We start from the raw sequence: 19,854 nt of genomic DNA on the forward strand, positions 1-19,854 counted from the left end.
GGTGCAAGAGTCAGGGCATGGGGTGTGCGGAAGCTGGGTATGTGTGGGGGGTGCCGGAGTCAGGGCTGGGGTTGTGGGGGGTGGTGCAGAGGTCAGGACACTGGAATGGGGGGGTGCAGGGGTGAGGGCAGAGGGCTGGGTGTGTGTGAGGGGGGTGCAGGGGTCAGGGCAGAGGGCTGGGGGGGTGGGCTGGGGTCATGGGGGTGCTCCCAGCCCCCTGCCCAGAGCAGCTCACGGCAGGGGGCTGGAGGGGATATATCCTGATTCCACCCCGCTTCCCCAAGGTCCCTGGAGCAGAGAGCGCACTGCGGCTCTGCTTTTACCTCTCCCCTGCTTTTACCTCTCCCCCTCGGTAGCAAGGGCCATCAGCTGATTGGCCGCAGGGAGAGAGAAGGAGGGGCAGGAACCCAGCACACTGGGGGAAGAGGCGGAGGGAGGGGAGAGTTTGCCTGCCCTGCAAGGAGAGAGTGGTGGGCAGGGGGCAGAAAGAGTGGGCCGGGCAGGATTTTTAGTGGCATGCTGCTGTCTGCCCGGGTCCGGCAGACAGCAGCGTGCCATTAAAAATTGGCTCGTGTGCTGTGTTTGGCACGCGTGCCATAGGTTGCCGACCCCTGGTCTGTTGGATGTAAAATGCAACTATTTTGATGTGGTTGCATTTCAGATTGACTTTGCACTCATTTTGCACTGGTTTAAATGACTACACAAAGTGCAGTGGAAAATCAGGCCCATTATTCAGAATGAACAGATCAACCAGCTTCAGGGAAAGATGATTTTCTAACTGATTTGTGTCAAATTGTTGCCTTGCAACTTGCATTTCTCTTCTTGTGTGTTGTGCATGGCCCCTGAGTCCAGGCAGAGCATACTTATATATACTCCAAAATAAATACCTTAATGAGTATGCCTGCTGTCCTCTCTTAAGCTTCCTGGAGCAATGGAGACTGCCACAACACAGAAGTTTGAGCAGAGCATAGAAACACTGAGCTCCTCTGCACCACAAGATTCATCTTTTCATCACATACATATCAAATTAGAGGAGCATGAGCCCACAAGTCTTAGCACCAAGGAGCTCATCTTGAAGAAAGCCAAAGAAGCTTGCAAGTGGAATCGCCAAACTGTCATCACTTTCTTCCTCAAACTGCTCCCAGTGCTGGAGTGGCTTCCCCGATACAGAATCAAGGAACAGTTGCTTGGGGATGTCATCTCTGGATTACTGGTTAGGATAGTTGCCATCCCACAGTCAATCTCCTACTCCCCCTTATCAAGCCAGGACCCCATCTATGGACTCTACACCAACTTCTTCTGCTCCATCATCTACTTTGTCATGGCCACCTCGCGCCATAATGCTGTCGGGTCCTTTGGTGTCCTGTGCCTGATGATTGGGGAAACCGTGAACCGACGGCTTCGCCTAGCAGGGTATGGAGATGGTAATAGCGGCTCTGCATCGTTAATGAATTCCACATTGCCCAGCAACGGGACAGCCATCTGTGACAGAAGCTGCTATGCAATCACTGTGGCAATTTCCTAAACTTTCCTTGTTGGGCTTTACCAGGTATGGTTCTTTCATTATCATTCTATTCCTCACTGTGGTCTCCCCCACTTAGGAACTGGCCTGAACCAAACACCCCAAAACTTAGGATCTTTACAATCCAAGCCTTGATTCACAACTAAATTTCACAATTAATGACAGTGATACTTAGCGCTGATTGTTAGAAAGGTTCTAACCAAAATGCTTGAGCCAACCATCCTCATGCTTTGGGGGATTTAGAAACCCTGATCCAAATATTTTGAATTTTGGGACATCGGTTTATTTCTCTCCCATATCATGGACCAGATCCTTGTATCTGTTTGAGCTGTATTTGGGGCAGAAGCTAAGATGGGGGAGAAAGTGGGCTATAAGCCCTCTCTCCATGCCCAAGTCCTGGAGCTGGGTTGCCTCCTGGCATAAACTTGGAGCAGTTTTAGAGTTGCTCTGAATTACACGAGCAGTAACCCTGCTTCCTCCCACAAGGACCATTTTGCCAGCAGGGGATTGCTGGAGTGCAGTGTGCTCCAGCTATATCTGCTACTGCCCTTGGCCTGATATTGACATGTCCCCTTCACCAGGGTGGCCGAAAACAGTGAACGTAGAGTTGGCTACATTGAGTTTATTGCAACCTAAGGACTCCCGAGTGCTACCTTGGGCTACTTAATCAGTGCAGTTCTGCCAGAAGAGGGGCTGAGGGTCTGGCCCTACCCTTGGATTCCATGGTGTTTACTGATCACAGTCATTTGCCATCAGGAGATGGTGACAGAGGCTCTGGAGGCCTTTCTGGAGCCACTGGACACAGACAGGCCCTATAATCCTCTCTGGCTAGCTAGCTCTCAGCCTGATGTCAAATAACATTCTCTGTATTATAACAGTTTACTCTTGTGAAAGCCCAGTAGATAAAACAGCCAGTAGCTTTAGAGTGACAGCAAATTGAAACGTTGCCTCAGTCACTCTCTCTTGACTTTAAAACCAATGCTAAGGGTACAACTGGCTCTGTTTTCAGATCCTTCTAGGTGTTTTCTAGCTGGGCTTCATAGCTGTGTACCTGTCAGAACCCCTCCTGAGTAGCTTCGTGACCAGAGCCTTTCTGACCATCCTCACCTCTCAGATGAAGTATCTCCTTGGGTTGAAAATCCCTCGCCACGAGGGGGTGGGATCCCTCATCCTGACATGGATTGAGATCTTCCCGGTACATTCAGAAAACCAACATCTGTGACCTGGTCACCAGCCTGATTGCTTTGGCCGTCATTGTACCAGGCAAGGAGATCAATGTCCGGTACAAGGACAAGATGAAGGCCCCATTTCCTGTGGAGCTGCTGGTGGTCATTGCTGGCACTTTGCTCTCCTATTATTTTAAGTTTGAGAAGCAATACAAATCTGCCATTTGTGGGAGCATCCCCACTGGTTTCCAGAAACCCACCGTACCAGACCTGCACCTGTTTTCCAGTCTCACAGTTGATGCTGTGCCCGTGGCTATCATTGGCTTCGCTACGACAGTCTCCCTAGCAGAAATCTTTGCCAAAAAGCATGGCTAAACTGTCTGGGCTAACCAAGAGATGATTGCCATTGGCATGTGCAATTTGGTCCCCTCTTTCTTTCACTGCTTTGCCACTCTGCAGCCTTGGCCAAGACCCTGCTTAAGGAATCCACAGGATGTCACACCCAAATCTTGGGGCTGATCACCTCCGGGGTGCTGCTGCTGGTGCTGCTGTGGATTGCCCCTCTCTTCTACTCACTGCAGATCAGCATCCTGGGGTGATCACCATCGCCAGCCTTTGGGGAGGCTTGTGGAAGTTTGCTGACACACCAGCATGTGGCGACTCAGCAAGGTGGACACGGTGGTTTGGTGGGTCACCATGCTGGCCTCTTCACTGATCTTGACAGACATTGGACTCTTGGTGGGAGTCTGCTTCGCTCTCCTCTGCATCATCGTCCGCATCCAGAGGCCCAGGGCCACCCTTCTGGGCAAGGTCAGTGATACCGAAATTTATGAGGACCAGTTATAAGCAGCTCAGCAGTATAACCAATGTCAAGATCTTCAGGTTCAATTCCTCCCTTTACTACCCCAACAAGAGCTACTTCAGGAGCTCGCTCTACCAGAAAACTGGGGTGAATCCTGCCATGGTGGCTGCCAAACAACATAAGGCTCAATCCAAGACAAAAGCAAATTTGGGCAGCAGTGACAGCTGCTTCTCCTCCAGGTTTAGCTTCCTCAAGCCTTCAAAGAAAGGAGTCCAGAAGGACCCAACAGCAGCCGCCATTCCGCCAATAGATATGCACACCTTAGTCATTGACTGCGGGGCCATGCAGTTCTTGGACACCGTGGGCCTCAGTGTGCTGAAGGAGATGCGCCATGATTACAAGGAGATTGTCATCCAGGTCCTATTGGCCAATTGCAACCCTTCCATCCGTCACCTGCTCCAGGATGGGGGGTGGGAGAGTGAGACAGGAAATAGTGAGCTGGCCTTCCACAGTGTCCACGATGCTGTGCAGTTCGCGGAGAGTCAATACCAAGAGCAGCAGAAGGACAGTGAGGAGATAGGGGCTGCTTTCCTTGACAATGAGGTTCAGAACATCTCAGAGGACCCCAACATTGAGACAGCTCTATAAGCAGTTAGGGATGGGGGTTGTCTTGAAATTGGGATGGGCCTAGTTTGAGCCTCAGAACCCTTTTAAATCTTCATACACTCAGAGCGAGCAGAACATTCCAAGGGAACATTAGCAGCAAGACAGGGCTAGACTGAACATCTACATCGGCATAGCTACGTCTCTCAGGGGTGAGAACAATCCACGGCCCTGAGAGATGCAGTTTAGCCGACCTAACCCCTGGTGTAAACAGCGCTTCTGTCAACCTACTTACTGCCTCTCATGGAGGTAACCATGAGAGGCGGTAGGTAGGTTGGATGGAGGTGGATTACCTACAGCAATGGGAGAACGCCTCCCACCACTATAGCAAGTGTCTATGCTAAAGCCTGGAGAAACTGTCACTCTTTGGGGCTTGGGGACCCCAGCATGGACAGAAGCTTTTGAGCTGGAAAGGTCTGTAGTTGGTCCCCTCCTCCATCTCTCCAGCATCGAGGTCAGATTATCCCTAGTAAGCATCCAGGCATTTAATATCTCCAGCAAGGGCGACTCCACAACTTCCCTTGGCTGTTTGCTTGCAGGCCCAATCTGTTCTGCTGTTGAGCCTGAATGTTCTCAGCTGCAGCCTAAGCCCTTTCCCCTCCCTCTGCTTTTATTCTTCTTGGCTGATCCTATAGAATTTAGCATTTCTGGGGTTGAGAGATCACAGTAATCAGCAGTAGAATAGCACTGTATTGGTGTGGGAAGATGGGATGATATGATTGTGACGGGTTTCCCGGGATGCAGCCTGGAACTGGAGTATCTCTGAGCTTTCTGTCTCTCCAGCCTGGGTTTCCTTTCATACTGTGATGCTGTTGCTAAGCCACAAACCTCTGTCAGGTACTGTACTTACACAAACATTCACAGACAGGGACACACGCAGCTGAGTTACATGAATGCTTTTGCCAGCCACTTATGAACCAACAATAGAGAGGCTCTAGCCAATTATCCCAGCTCCCCAGCCTAGAACCCCCAGGCTGTACCATCTTGCCTTGGTCAGAAGCCTGACCAAAGTAAGTTTATTACCCAGTCCACCACCTCTGCAAAGGAAAGTGGATGTACACCAGCCCTGAGCAGATTTCCCAAGCATTTGAACCAAAGTGCACTGTTTTAGGTAAAATATAAAACAGATTTATTAACTACAGAAAGATAGATTTTAAGTGATTATAAGTAATAAGCATGCAGATTTTAAGTGATTATAAGTAATAAGCATGAGGTTACCTCAGAAATAAAAGTAAAATCGCAATCTGAGTTCTATAAATTAGACAGGATTTGAATCAAGCAGTGTCTCACTCTGGTAGTTGGTATAGTTCCTTAATACACAGGCTCCTTTCCAGCCTGGGACCACCTCCCCACTTAAGTCTTTTTCCTCCAGATGTGCTTCCAGGTGTTTATTTGTGTGTGGGGGGGAGGGAGGAGTGAGGCCAGGGGATGATGTCACTTCCTGCCTTTTATAGCTTCTTCCAGCTTGCTGGAAAGAGCCTTTGCTATGACGTGGGTCAAGCAGTCTCCATTGTCTATGTGCTATCACTGAGAAGTCTTGATTGTACGTGGTTCCTGGGATAGTCCTTGGGTGTGTGGATTTCTTTAATGGGCCATCTGCACATCTGGCTCCTCCATTGTTGCACTTGAAAGGCTGGTTGTGGGTGTTCCCAACCTTGCAACATATTTCAGTAACACACACATAGCAAAACTTCATAACTTCCCATACAATGATAGCATATAAAATCCAAGAGGATATTAATGTTCAACAGGTCAAGACTTTTAAAATGATACCCCACAAGGCATACTTTGTACAAAACATATCATAATTATATGACGGAGGTGAGTATGTGGTTCCGGGTACTGTTTTGGGGAACAACGGGCCCCAGTGGGGGAGCCTGGTCTAGTGGATCTGAATGGTGGATCTGAATGAAACCTCATGCTTCAGGGGTACAGTGATCAGGATGAGACCTAATGTCAGACCCACATCTTCCTATTGCATCTCCTTGGCCACCATCAGAGACAGGATACTGGATAGGATGGCCCTTGGGTCTGATCCAGTCTGGCAATTCTGATACTCCTGTCTCATAATGAGGGACGTTTGAAAAGAGCCAGTAAACTGATCAGTGTAATGCGCAAAATGACATAGAAATCCTGTTATTGATAAGGATCCTATTTATTTATAATGTCTCTGCTAAGTGCCTCCTCTGTTCTTTCCCTCTTTGGTCATCTCCTTTGAAAAAATAAAATAAAATACATCCTCACCTCACTCTGCCTGGGTATTTTATTCTGTGGTCCTGGTTCATGATTAACATTAACAGCACGCTGGTCACCAGAGGGCATAAGCGCATTACAAGTAGAGAGCCATGAGAATTGTGCTTCTCTCTCATCAGCTGCAATCTGTCATGCGGGATCTTGCTAGAGTGACACTTTATTAATTACAGGTTTCAGAGTAACAGCCGTGTTAGTCTGTATTCGCAAAAAGAAAAGGAGTACTTGTGGCACCTTAGAGACTAACCAATTTATTTGAGCATAAGCTTTCGTGAGCTACAGCTCACTTCATTGGATGCATACCGTGGAAACTGCAGCAGACTTTATATATACACAGAGAATATGAAACAATACCTCCTCCCACCCCACTGTCCTGCTGGTAATAGCTTATCTAAAGTGATCATCAGGTTGGGCCATTTCCAGCACAAATCCAGGTTTTCTCACCCTCCACCCCCCCACACAAATTCACTCTCCTGCTGGTGATAGCCCATCCAAAGTGACAACTCTTTACACAATGTGCATGACAATCAAGTTGGGCTATTTCCTGCACAAATCCAGGTTTTCTCACATCCCCCCCACCTCCATACACACACAAACTCACTCTCCTGCTAACTTAGAGAGTGGTCAGTTTGGATGAGCTATTACCAGCAGGAGAGTGAGTTTGTGTGTGTATGGGGGTGGGGGAATGTGAGAAAACCTGGATTTGTGCAGGAAATAGCCCAACTTGATTGTCATGCACATTGTGTAAAGAGTCGTCACTTTGGATGGGCTATCACCAGCAGGAGAGTGAATTTGTGTGGGGGGGTGGAGGGTGAGAAAACCTGGATTTGTGCTGGAAATGGCCCACCTGATGATCACTTTAGATAAGCTATTACCAGCAGGACAGTGGGGTGGGAGGAGGTATTGTTTCATATTCTCTGTGTATATATAAAGTCTGCTGCAGTTTCCACGGTATGCATCCGATGAAGTGAGCTGTAGCTCACGAAAACTTATGCTCAAATAAATTGGTTAGTCTCTAAGGTGCCACAAGTACTCCTTTACTTTATTAATTGCGTTAATTGCATTCACTTCTTGAGTTAAATTTGCAAATAATTTATTTCCTTTTATTATCATGGGAGGAAATAAAGGATTTTTGATTTGGTGGGGGTGTTTTGCTTTGCTAGAGTAAGACCCTTTAATGTATTAAAGAAACAAATACTTAGTGAGTTTAAAGTACTGAAAAATGGGGACATTTCCCACCAGACAGGACATAGTTTGTTTAGGCACCTTGAAATGTAGGATCTCTCATAAGGAATGAATTTTATGCTGGGATAAACTTGAAAAGAATTTTACGAACACAGTATAACGTTTCTTGAGTTTAGAACCCAGAGGCAGAATAGAAACATCGCTGCTGCTTTATTAACAGGCTACATTCAGCTAGAGGAGCAGGGGAGCAGGAATCTTCTCCAAGCAGCAAACATTTCAGCCAAGCTCCCCAGCTGGATACTGACTGATACAACACTCAGTCAATGAAACACAAGACAGAGGCACGACAACATCAGAAGATGTCATTGGCTAATCAGGACATTGTTCCTTAGCAACATCAGAGATCTGATTAGCCCTTTTGTTAGCTGATTTATATTTGTACAGATTTTTATATTGTGACTTCACTGCCAGGGTAAGCAAAAGGGGGAGATGGGCCTTGCCCAAAATCATAGATCTAACCGCCCCCACCTCATACACTTAGTTGATGTTCAGATTTGGGTCAAAACTGGGCCCAATTCTAATCATAATTAGCAAGAATAGCATGGGAAATTATTACATTTCCAGATGGATACGTTCAGCACAATCCTTGCAAATGCTGTACCCACCGGGCCTGGATCCAACTCCTAGTGAAGTCAAATGGGGGTGTTTTTTTTACTGACATCAATGGCAGTTGGATAGGGCCCAATGTGAGGAGGATCTGAAGGGCCAAATCCAGTTGGAGACCCTTTAAATGACCCACCATTAATTCAACAGAGTCCCTCCCCTGCGGCAGCATTTCATGGATACAAAACCTTCCCTAGGGATGGTTCTCAGAGAGCAATCGCTTCACTCACCACCTCAGCGGGGAGGGCACAGAGCAAGGCACAGTAGCGTGGCATTAGGGGGATGGAAATTCTGGTCAGGGACAAACCTCCATGCTTTTATGAGAAATGTCTGGAGATCCTCAGTGTCCCCGTGGATCCACCTGCACCCCGAGTATCAGTAGGGGACTTGGCTACAACAGGGAATATTTTGTGTAATAGCTTATATAATGTTAAGAGGCTAGAAAGGAAAGAGGGCCCCTCCCACCTCAAACACTCCCTCCCCTTCCCTCCTCTTGCTGGGTGTGCAGCTAGAGGGAGTGTGTCTGCATGAACTCAGTACTACATTCCTCCTGAGCACCTGTGAGGTCAGGTTGTTTGCCTTCAGTTACCTCCTTTGTTTCTCCTGCCCTTGTCTAGGGTTACCTAGTTGCCAGAGGGCTGAGGAGACATTTCCTGGTGAAACCTGCCCAAAGAAAGCAGGCAGATCTGGAGAACAGCATAGGGGATGGGGTTAGTGGTCCCTGCATAGATTCAGCTCCCCCACATCCTGGAGCATCTGTTATTGGGTGATGATGATAGGAACATGTATAGGATTGAATTTAAGAAGGACAGACTGGTCTAAACAACAAATCAGAGGAAAGGCCCCAGCTCCTGCCAGGGTCTGCAGAAAATCCCTGCCTCCCACCCAGGTCCATGGAAACGCCCCGTCTCCTTAGTGAACACTAGAGGATTGTGCAGTAATTCTGAGCTAGTTGAGAGAAGAATTTCCTTCTGGGTTCTCAAATAGGACAACAAGACCAGTACAGATGTATTAGTCATGATGAAGGCACAGCTATGGGCAAAATCCCCTTCAAGGATGTTGCCATTCACTGAAGTTCCACAAAAAATGGGTCTTAAAGAGAAACACACAACCCAAAATGTCCTTGGCTCACAGTCAATGAGCTCTGAATGTATCAGGGAAAGAAACAAAATTCCAAAGGTACTAACCAGCCAAGAACTGCCTCCTGAAAGTCAGATAAAAAGGTAGGGTTATGCACGGAGTGTACTAGTTCCTTTCACCACTTTAGACAATCTGTCAAAATGAGAGATAAGAGGAGGTAGGCTGTCAGGGGTTGGACCAGCTGCTGATGGGCTTTTCAGAGGTCAAAGGTTGGTTTGTTCATTCTTGGTACAAGTTGTGTTGTTTATTCCCTCTTTCACAGCACGGAGTGACGGGTCATACAGGACAGTCCATTGTACTAGCTGTAAAGTGCCACACACAGCCCGGGGTGGCTTTAGTCACAGGCTGACACACAGAGTGAAAGTGAGGGAGAAAATGACAGACTAAAATAAAAATAGCAGATAAGGACAGTGTGTGGGGTGTGTGGAGGTGTATTTAATAGAGTGGCGTGGTCCTGTCTCTCTTCCCAACACACTAATCTATCCCCTTGGTCAGTTCCTTGACAGCAACCAAAGCCAAACAACAAAACCCCAGACTGCCAAGTTGATTCCCTTCCTTTAAATAAACAAAAGCAATAGCTAGAAACCTGAGTTTGCTCAATTGCTAGATCTTGTTTATACTGTAAGTGTTGCTTAGGGCTTGCCACTTCTTCGGGAAACAAATGCCTTCAAGCTTCAGCTGCTGAGGCCTGTCATCATACACATGAGGAGAGACAAAGCCCTTCATGGATGACGATACAAAGTGATTGGCAGGTACCTACCACAAGGAGCAGCAGGAAAAGAAGTCAGAGGCTCCTAGGGAGCTGACCTTCCCTGCATGGTGAAGATCTTAATCAGGAGCACTTGTACCATAACTAAGGCTAAGACTTTGTCATTTTTAATAAAAATCATGGACAGGTCACAGGCAATAAACAAAAATTCAAGGAAGCCGTGATCTGTCCGTGACTTTTGCTGCTGCCGCTCCGTGGTTTCCCCCATCACTGTGGTGGCTGGGAGCTGTGGGGTTCCCTCTCTGCTCAGGGCAGCTGGAAGCTTTAGGGGGGACCCTCTGCCCACAGCAGCTGAGAGCTGCAGGGTGGCCATGTTTCTCAAAGAGAAAATGGGACACCCCCAGCTGCTTGCCCAAGACGTCCCCCTCCCCTCTCCCCCCACCGCCAGGCACAAAGCTGTCGCCCATCCCTGGAACTCTGAGGAGGGCCCCCTCAGGCATCTGTCACCTGTCACTGGAACCTTGCAGGGGGCCACCTGTCTCTGCTGTCGCCTGTCGCTGGAACCCTGCCAGGGCCCCACTGGCTGCGAGCTGGAATCCCGAGCTGGAATTCCGCAGCTCCAGGGGCTGAAGCAGAGAATGTCATGGAGGTCTCTGGAAGTCACAGATTCTGTGAATTCCATGACCTCTGTGACATAAATGTAGCCTTACCCATAACCAACACAAACCACAGCTTGTCTGGGTTCCTCAGGTGTGAATAGCATCATGCTGCTTTTCAAATATATGCCCTTTTCAGATACCATGGGGTGGATCTGGGCAATAGCACCAGAATCCTGGGTACCCATCTTTCCTCAGAGCAAGGAAAGTATGTGGCCCTCCAGTATGACACCAACAAATGCTGCGGAGTATGCGTACACTTTTAAGTAGACCAGAGGATGGCCCAGCATCTTGCTCTCCTCGGCACAAAGAGAAGGGAGTGTTCTGTTCACATGGTGTCTGGGAGACGTGAGGGTCAAAGAGCACAGAGGGCTAACGTAAATCCAGAATAAGACAAGGGACAGCTGGGAGGCTGTAGTGAAACCCTCCTTCTTATCTGTACCACAGCGGTGAGCAGCATCCTGGGTAAACTGCTTTCCTGCCTTGGGAAAGAAGACACAGGTCTAGCAGCTGGTGCTTAGTTTTGGGAGAGCTAAGATGCTCCTGATGGTCTATAAAATCATGACTGGTGTGGAGAAAGTAAATAAGGAAGTGTTATTTACTCCTTCTCATAACACAAGAACTTGGGGTCACCCAATGAAATTAATAGGCAGCAGATTTAAAATAAACAAAAGCAAGTATTTCTTCACACAATGCACAGTCAACCTGTGGAACTCCTTGCCAGAGGATGATGTGAAGGCCCAGACTATAACAGGGTTCAAAAAAGAACTAGATAAATTCATGGAGGATAGGTCCATCAATGGCTATTAGCCAGGATGGGCATGGATGGTGTCCCTAGCCTCTGTTTGCCAGAAGTTGGGAATGGGCGACAGGGGATGGATTACTTGATGATGACTTAAAAAGAAAAGGAGTACTTGAGGCACCTTAGAGACTAATGACCTGTTCTGTTCATTCCCTCTGGAGCACCTGGCATTTGCCACTGTCAGAAGACAGGATACTGGGCTAGATGGACCTTTGGTCTGTTCCAATATGGCAGTACTTATGTTCTTATGATACATGCTGTGAGGCCTGATATTGTCAGGAACCATGATAGTTTTCCTTTAATGAGATGTCTGTGAAAAATTGTCTAACACCTTCCATTCATTCAACATGCAATCATTTCCCTCGCCTTATTTAATCAGAGACAGGAGAATGAAACTTGGGAAAGATCCAGCCCAGAGGAACTCAACACAATCTCCCAGGTGCTAGGTTGGCAGGAAACTGTCTTGGGTGAAAGGCATCAGAAAAGGAGACCAGTTAGCTGTTCTATTAGAATAATGTGTTTGTGTGGTCTATTGCCTCCCCTGAATTTGTTAAAGTCCTCCCCCCCCCACCCCCCCGCACACACACAGCTGTCCTGTAGCCAGCTACTTGAAGTAATGCACTGTCAGTATTAAATTAACTTGACTGAACACTTCCACACCAGTGGGGGATCTGCACGATCCTAACTGCTTCTCCCAGAACCCTGGTCAATGTGTCCTGGGTCCAACATAAAATCTGGGATGGCTCGTTGGCAGAGGGGGCTGTTTTTCTCCAGTTTTTTCCCAGCAGGAACACCGAGCAGTTCTTCCAATGAGGTTACACCAGCTAATGAGGTCGCTCTTCCATGCATCTGGGGGGGGCGGAGGGGTAAGAGTCAGCAAGTCTTTAGACTAGTGGCATCTTGTCTCTTGTAACAAGAACACAGCCTTTTCCCCTTTGGAACAGCACTGCCATTACTTCCTTACATGACCACTTTATGGGGGAAACTAATTTTCCTAGTTAGACTTTAAATGCATTTATGACCCACTGGGATCATAAAACCACAGCAGGAAACAAACAGCCCTAACAGCTCATGAATACTAGCTTGGTGCAGTATAATACAGATGAATTGGTTGTCAGCCTAGGGGTTCACATAGGGGTTTGTTTTAGGAAATGGATGTTTACCTAAGCAGAGAGTCCAATATACTTGTCTGAATGCGTATTTCACAGCGATGCGCCAACAGCTGCCCTTAGAAAGAAGAAGTCTCTGCACAGTCAGGGAAATGGCAGATGAGCTGGCTATGAGATTTCACTGTGGGAAGTTTGGGAAACTGAGCTTGGCACTAGTCCAGTCCCTCACTGGCTTTAAGCCAGAGGTCCCCAAACTGTGGGGCGCACCCCCTACGGGGGCATGGAGGAACATTCAAGGGGGGCATGGCTGGGGCCCATGCCAGCCCCCATGGCGGGTGGGGAGGGAGCTCCACTCAGCTTTGCTGATGGTCCTGGCTGCCAGCCTTGGCCCCCAGCCAAGGCTCCATTCCTGGCCCTGGCCCTGCCCCCTTCCCCACTCCCAGCTATGGCTCCAGCCTCAGCCCCCTTATCTCTGTCTATGCCCCGCCCCCACCGGCAGCCGTGTTTCCGCTCCTGGCCCTGGCTGGGGGCAGGCATGGACAGCAGTAAAGGGGGGCATGAGGTAAAAAGTTTGGGGACCACTGCTTAAGCCTATGTCTGCTGGGAATGCCCCTATTGTTAATCCTCCATTTCTACCTGTCCCTGATGATGTGATGAGAAAGAGAGCCCCAACTTACTCATGATACTGATTTGTTTCTAGTAGCTCAGACAATGTAAGCTCTGCAAATAGAACAGGTGATCTGAGCCTTGCCCTGAAGAGATCAATCTAAAAGAGGCTGGATGTAGGCGGCTGAAGGGCAGATGAAGGGGTAAAGTGGTGAAGGCCATGAGCACCCACATTTTTGTATCTTGATGGAGTATTGTTTTGTTAAGATTAAACCCAGCCTAGCTACTATTAATTGGCCAGCTTGCTGTAGGGATCACGCCAGAGGTGGGTCTTCAGCAGGAATTTGAAGGCAGAGGGGGGACTGATCTTGCAGACTTCTCTTGCGAAGGGTGTGCTATGTACTGGGGGGGTGGCATGGAAGAAGGCACCCAGGGAGCTTTGGAGAAGCAGACAAACAGCAGGCTCAGGCTGGTAACACTGGCATGGGTGGGGGAAAAACTGAACAAAAGAATCCCTCTGGATACAAGAGGAAGCCAATTTAAAGCAGGGGTCATCCTAATTTGGAACTGCAGCACACTGACACTGGAAAGGACTAAATAGCTCACAACGGCATGGTAGCTTCAGCTCCATTTAGAAAATCTCCATGATAATTACAGACCGGGTCATAGTCCAAGGTCACAAAGGAGATGGCACAGGCCTTACATGTTGGTGGGGGACAGATTCACCTTGGTTTGGTGTCTGAGAGGAACAGCCCCCACCTTTCCGGCCCGCGGGGCTGACCGCCCCTTTCTAAGGGAACAGTCTGCTGCTGGTGCTCTATCACATTAATAAGTGAACAGTGAATCACCTCTGCATGCAGAGTCAGACCATTCAGAAACAAACCTCATTACGCAGAGGGGGCTGGCCCCAGGAGTTATCGGGTGAGCAGGCCTCTCTCAGCTGGGAAGTGATTTATTCCATCTCTGAGAGAGGAGCCTGGAAATGATCTCCATTCACAGCAAATGTGTGTAAGAGTGGCACAGCGGCCGTGCCCCAGTGGCCAATTACTGGAGTCCCTGGGGTCTCTCTGACACTTGCCATCTGGGCTATGATCCCAAATTGCGTGGCCTATTAGCTGTAAGGCATCCCGGGGAAAGTGCTGTGGGTACTGAATGCTGTGGTAGTTTGGCTCTGACATTACTCGCTGTCCCTCAGGGTCTCTTAGTTGTGCATTTAAAGTAGCTCTAGGGCATTGGCCATTTTGACATCAGTTACTACGTAAGTCCCTTCCCTGTCTGGATGCTTCTGTGCTGGAAACATCCCAGAGGAGAGGACGCACACACTGGGAGGATGGGCTGAACTGGAATGATCAAGGATTAGCTTATTATCAGTGCCCTAGGAAATCAATCAGGCTTCCCTCGCTTCCTGCATTTCTTGGCAGATACAAGGGAGAGTGTAAAGGTTACTTTGCACTCATCCTGCCGGAACATTAGTCCTGACCGAACCTGTGTGACAGTCAGCTCCAGGCAGCCTCTTTCTCTGCTAGGACTGATGGAGCATCTGGGTAAAGTGGTAGGCAGGAACCCTTCATGGAGAACTTTCTGTAAAGCCTTAGATACTGCGTCAAACACGACAGGTAGCGTGGTATAGTCAGCAGACCCTTCCACGGTTGGGGAGCCAAGACCAGGATTTAGGAAAACCCCACGTGGCGCTAGTTGACTATGTCACTAACTTGGCAGGTAGAGATCCAGGGCCTGTCTGTGTCCAGTAGCATCGAAAAGCAATGTGTTTTATTTCTATTATAACAGAGCCCTGCCTTGATCTACCACGAAGGACACCAACAGGGCTGTGGGGTATTTCATCAGGGCCCTTTCTCTGAAGCTTTACATAGGAATTGCTATACTGGATCAGGCCTGTGGTCCTGCTGAACTGTCGTGCAGATCAGACCCCTGGGATTCGGATCAGAACAAAGCTTTACTCTTTCTGCTGCTGCTCAGCCTGTCACTAGTCTCTCTGTCCCCTGACTTACCCTAAAAAAATTATATGAACACTCTAGGGATATGTTAAATGGGGGAAGCTGCTCCTTTAAAGCTTTCTGAGCTACAACAGGTTGATAATAGTGCAACTGCTAACTATGCCCAGGCAGCACCTGGGTTAGTTTAAATCCCTTAGGCACTTTAAAGTTTTCCCTTGTAGGGAGTTTAAGGAACAAAGGTCGTAGTGGATGATATGTATTTGCTTCCCCCTCAGTAAAGCAGATGAGAAACCAGTTGCAGTAGGAAGTGGCTGCTCCCCTAAGGGCTTTTTGCTCAGAGCCTCTCCCTGCAGCATTTACACCCTGGTTTGTTTTTGTAACACAGTGAGAAGTTGGATCTATAGCCCAGTGTCTAATTTCAATTAAATATTCAGTGTTTTCCTCCTAGAAACCTAATATTTACTCCCGCACTTATATAGAAGCTTTTCCTAGGAGCTGACGCTCAGTAACAACTAGGAGAGCATGAGCTGGAATACGATGGTTTTATACCTTCCAGGGAGGGGGTGGGGGAAGGGAAGAGGGGAAGATGTGGGGACCAATCCTAGCACTTGATTAGCGAATCATTGGACCCTGGTTTGGGATAATGAAGACTAGTTACAGGTGGAAAGCTAACTGGGTGTGTTTCAGACCAGGTCTAGTGAATGCCTTATGCAGCTTAACCAAACTAAGGGAAAGCTGGGTGTTAATGTCTTCATTAAGGAGCTTGTTGATCCGATTGTTTCACTTTTATGCTGCAATTTTTTAACACTGCTGTTTATAAGAATAACCTTTTTCTCTCTCATGTATTTATTTCAGTTTAAAAAGAGATCCTATCCGAGGCATGAGGTGCGTATACCATTCAGTTTAAAAATCCATTCACAAAAAGTTCAAATTGATGCAGTGGCCACATTAAAAAATTTTCCTAATCAACCAAGACAAAGCCCTTCCCTAGTTTCTACTCCAGAATATTGAACAGAGCTTGAAGAAATAGACAGAGCTGCCTTTATAACGTATATAAGATGCCATATCTGTACGGTGTTAAAGAAAAAGCTGAAGCACAAAATTCATAGTTGGGATGATCAAAATAGAAGCTTCCTCAAACTTCAGAAGCGTTTGGGTTCTGGTTTTGGCCTGTTATATAGGTAGGCCTGAGCCATCAAGTCTGCATCCAAATGAAAGAATACATTGCTTGTGTGCACGCTCCTAGGAAACAAATTAAAAGAGAATCCTGTACCTGTGGCTTCTGTTTGCTGTGTGTACAAAGGGTTTATTATGTAAAGCAATTTCTCCGCTTGGTTGTTTGAGCTCCAATGCCCCCTCCTGAAGAAGTATTGTCTCTTGGCTAGGACATGAATAATGTCCATTCTCTTCTATGAGACATGTTCTTGGGTCCCTTTAAAGCACTGTAACATCTTTATCATAGACAGTGCTCAGAGTGAAGGCTTCCTTTCATGGATGGAGCCCCTTGGATGTAGAATACTTACAATCATGATGTCCCTGGGCCAAAGACCCAGCACAATTCATGTGCTGCACCATATGGCCAGATAACGCATGCTGCTAGCAGAAGTTGCTGCCTTCATTGTCTCGTTAGTGGTGCACACACACAAACTTTTCACCCTGCAGGCCTTTGCCTAAGTCTGGTACCTAGTTTATTAGTTGTACCATTTCCAAGCTGGTGCCTCAACACTTGTTGGCTGAGGGGGTTTCCCTAACATCCAACCTGTTATAATTAGCCAGTGAAACACAGACATTTTTCCCTCTTGGATCACAGTGGAAAGGAAATACTTCTTGGTGTCTGTGAACCTCCCTGTAGCAACTCCTGCCAATGGGTGTTCATTTAACTCAGCAAAGCAGTGCTCTAGAGGCAGTGTGTCTAGAGGTTAGAGCACAAGCCTGGGAGACAAGACTCTTGGGCTCTGTTCCCAGCTCTGCCACTGACTAATGCCTTGGGCGAGTGCCCAAACCTCCATGCCTCAGTTTCCCCACCTGCAAAATAAAGATAATGATACTTACCTATCTGAGGGGAGTGTGTGACACTTAATTCATGTTTGCACAGTGCTCTGAAACCTTTGGATATGAGACAGCTCGATACACTTGTGTCTGTGGCAAGCTGGTGGTCAGAAAAGTAACAGTGGAGATTCACTGAACCGTATGGTTTGGGATTTCTCATGGAATCCCATCCCCAGAACACTACAGCAGGGTTCAAGTAGCAGCAACATCAATCAATCAATGAAATAGTAAGTTGGAAGCATTCCAGCTTCAGAACATAGGGCAGTACACACAAAGAGACTGTCCTTTGAGGGTATAAGTGTGAAGCCATCATCATGCCTTTTTCATATTTTCTGGGCCATTCCCTTTTAATTCCAGTTACAGCTGGCTGGGAGTTTTCCATCAAATTGTTTTTTGATGGAAAAGATAGTATCTGCAAAACTGAAAATTTCCATGGGAAAATTTTGACTTTCGCTGACATTTTTCAGTTTTCTGTCAGTGAAATATTTCGTTTGGGGCCAACCTGGGCTCGGTCAATCAGAATTGAAACAATTTTGATTTGCCCAATCAAATCGAAATGTTTTGGTTTGGGTCAGTTCACCATTAATCTGGATCTCTCTGCGCTGCTGTGGTGCTTCATGGGAGCTGTGGTTTGTATGCCTCAAGTCCCCATCTTCCTCTATCGGCCAGGGTCCCCAGCAGAACTACATTTTCCATGCTGCATTATCGTCTCCTCTCTGGCTGAACAGCGTCAGGGAAGGCCCTTGGCCCCGGTGCATCAGGGGCGATGTTGTTCAGCTGGGTAGCCTGGACCACAAAGGGAAATGAGGGCATCAGACGCTATGCACAACTCCCGCGAAGCACTGCGACAGCTCTGGGAAACGCAGACTAAAGGAAACAAAATGAAACATTCTGATTTGGTTAATCAAAACCTAAATGAAACACTCTGACATTTCTAAATTAAAATGTTCTGAACTTTCCATTCCAGGAACATTGTTGATATTTTGACATTTTGTCTCAATTTGGGACCAAAAAAAAAAAAAAAATCGCAAAAAAGACCAGAATTTCCTATGGGATGGAAATTCCAATTTTTGACTAGCTCTAGTTCTAGTTATACTATGCGGACCATGATGACAAGTTAGCTCCAGAAAAGTTGGGATAGGGAGGTCTCTGCTGAGCCGTCACTTACATTGTGGCTGACACCCCCCCACACCTATTTCTTATGGAGAGCTTCTATTCCTGGACAGGTTCATTTATGATTGGAACATGATAAGCCGAATCTTATCTTCCAAGCACCTTGGCAGCAGACCATAATGGCAGAGTCACATCAGCATGAGTCAGTGATTGACCTTAAACATAAAAGGAAAGCAGCAGTGAAGAGTGAAGGGGAGAGAAACGTTTTCTTCCTGTTTCCTAAAGGAGCCTTGATGGGCATGCAAATTTCACTTTTGTTGTACTGACAGCACCAGCTGTATCAATGACATTAGTTACACAGTATTGTGAAGATCTGTGGTCTCCAGTAGCATACATGAGGCCTGGCAAGAGTGCTGGTAAATCAAGGTTCATGTGTGCGTGGAGTGAAAGAGAACAGTGGAAGGTCCATGACAAAGCAATGGGCTTGCTAGGTACACATCCCCTAAACCAAGGCAAGCTGAAAGGACATAAAATAATTTTATCTGAGTTGGTTTTCCTGGACATAGCCTGTGCTTTTTGAACCTTGGTTTAAATTCCCCCCGAGCTGCATTGAGATGGCATCACGGCATTCCATGAAGCAAAGGAATAGACATGCCCAGACACATTTCCAGAAGTGCACCTTTAAATTAGGCACCGGCAGTCTTGCAGGCACAAAGTCGTACACACCGAAAAAACCCCCAAAGTCTCTGCATGCAGGTTAGATTGAATTGCCCTACTAGGGAGAACAAATGCCATTTGGTTGGCCAAATAAGTTGTGTGTGCATACAAAAACTTGTAGCTACAAATTGGGTCAAGGCAACTGTGGAAATCCAGGCACAGGGTCAGTGGTGCCTGGTGAACTTCGAGGCAGGTGAGGCATAGCAGAAAAAAAATCTTGACTCTCCCAGAGCGTCCAGCAGGCTGCACCTTTTGGCTCCTGCTGCTGCCGCTTGAAACAGGGGCTTCTTTCAAGAAGCAGGAGCAGCAAATGCATGGAGTCTGCTGGGTGCTGCGGGAGAGCCAGGCCCCCATTTGGTCTGGTGTGTTGGTCCCTGCTTTCCCAAAGGTTTTCTTGCTCAGCTGGCCTGCAGCACTGCTCGTGGGACCCAGCTGCTGCAGCTGCTCCTACACCTTAGCTTGGTTCCTTTGCTCACAGGGCAAGCCACAGGCTGCGGTGACTGCAGAGGACTGTAACGTGTTGTGCTCTCTAACAGCCATGTTGGCACAAACTGAAAGGTACCTAGAGCACTTTAACATAGTCCTATTTGAAAAGGCACTACAGCAATGCAAGCTAGGTGGGTTTTAAAATGTGCCAGCAGAGTCTCTATAGGGCAATTAGAGTGCAGCATGTTAGAGCGCTCTGTGGTCACCAGAGCCTGGGACTTGGACAGTGAATCCAGTGCCCCAAACCCCACTGTAATCGGA

At 47.6% G+C, this 19,854-nt stretch overlaps 1 pseudogene; it reads left to right on the forward strand.

Moving 5' to 3' along the window:
• Positions 1–931: 931 nt before the first annotated feature.
• LOC140916438 (sulfate transporter-like) lies at positions 932–4,138 on the forward strand (annotated as a pseudogene).
• Positions 4,139–19,854: the final 15,716 nt, after the last annotated feature.

Source organism: Lepidochelys kempii, chromosome 8, assembly GCF_965140265.1.
Source record: "Lepidochelys kempii isolate rLepKem1 chromosome 8, rLepKem1.hap2, whole genome shotgun sequence".
Classification (NCBI taxonomy): domain Eukaryota; kingdom Metazoa; phylum Chordata; order Testudines; family Cheloniidae; genus Lepidochelys; species Lepidochelys kempii.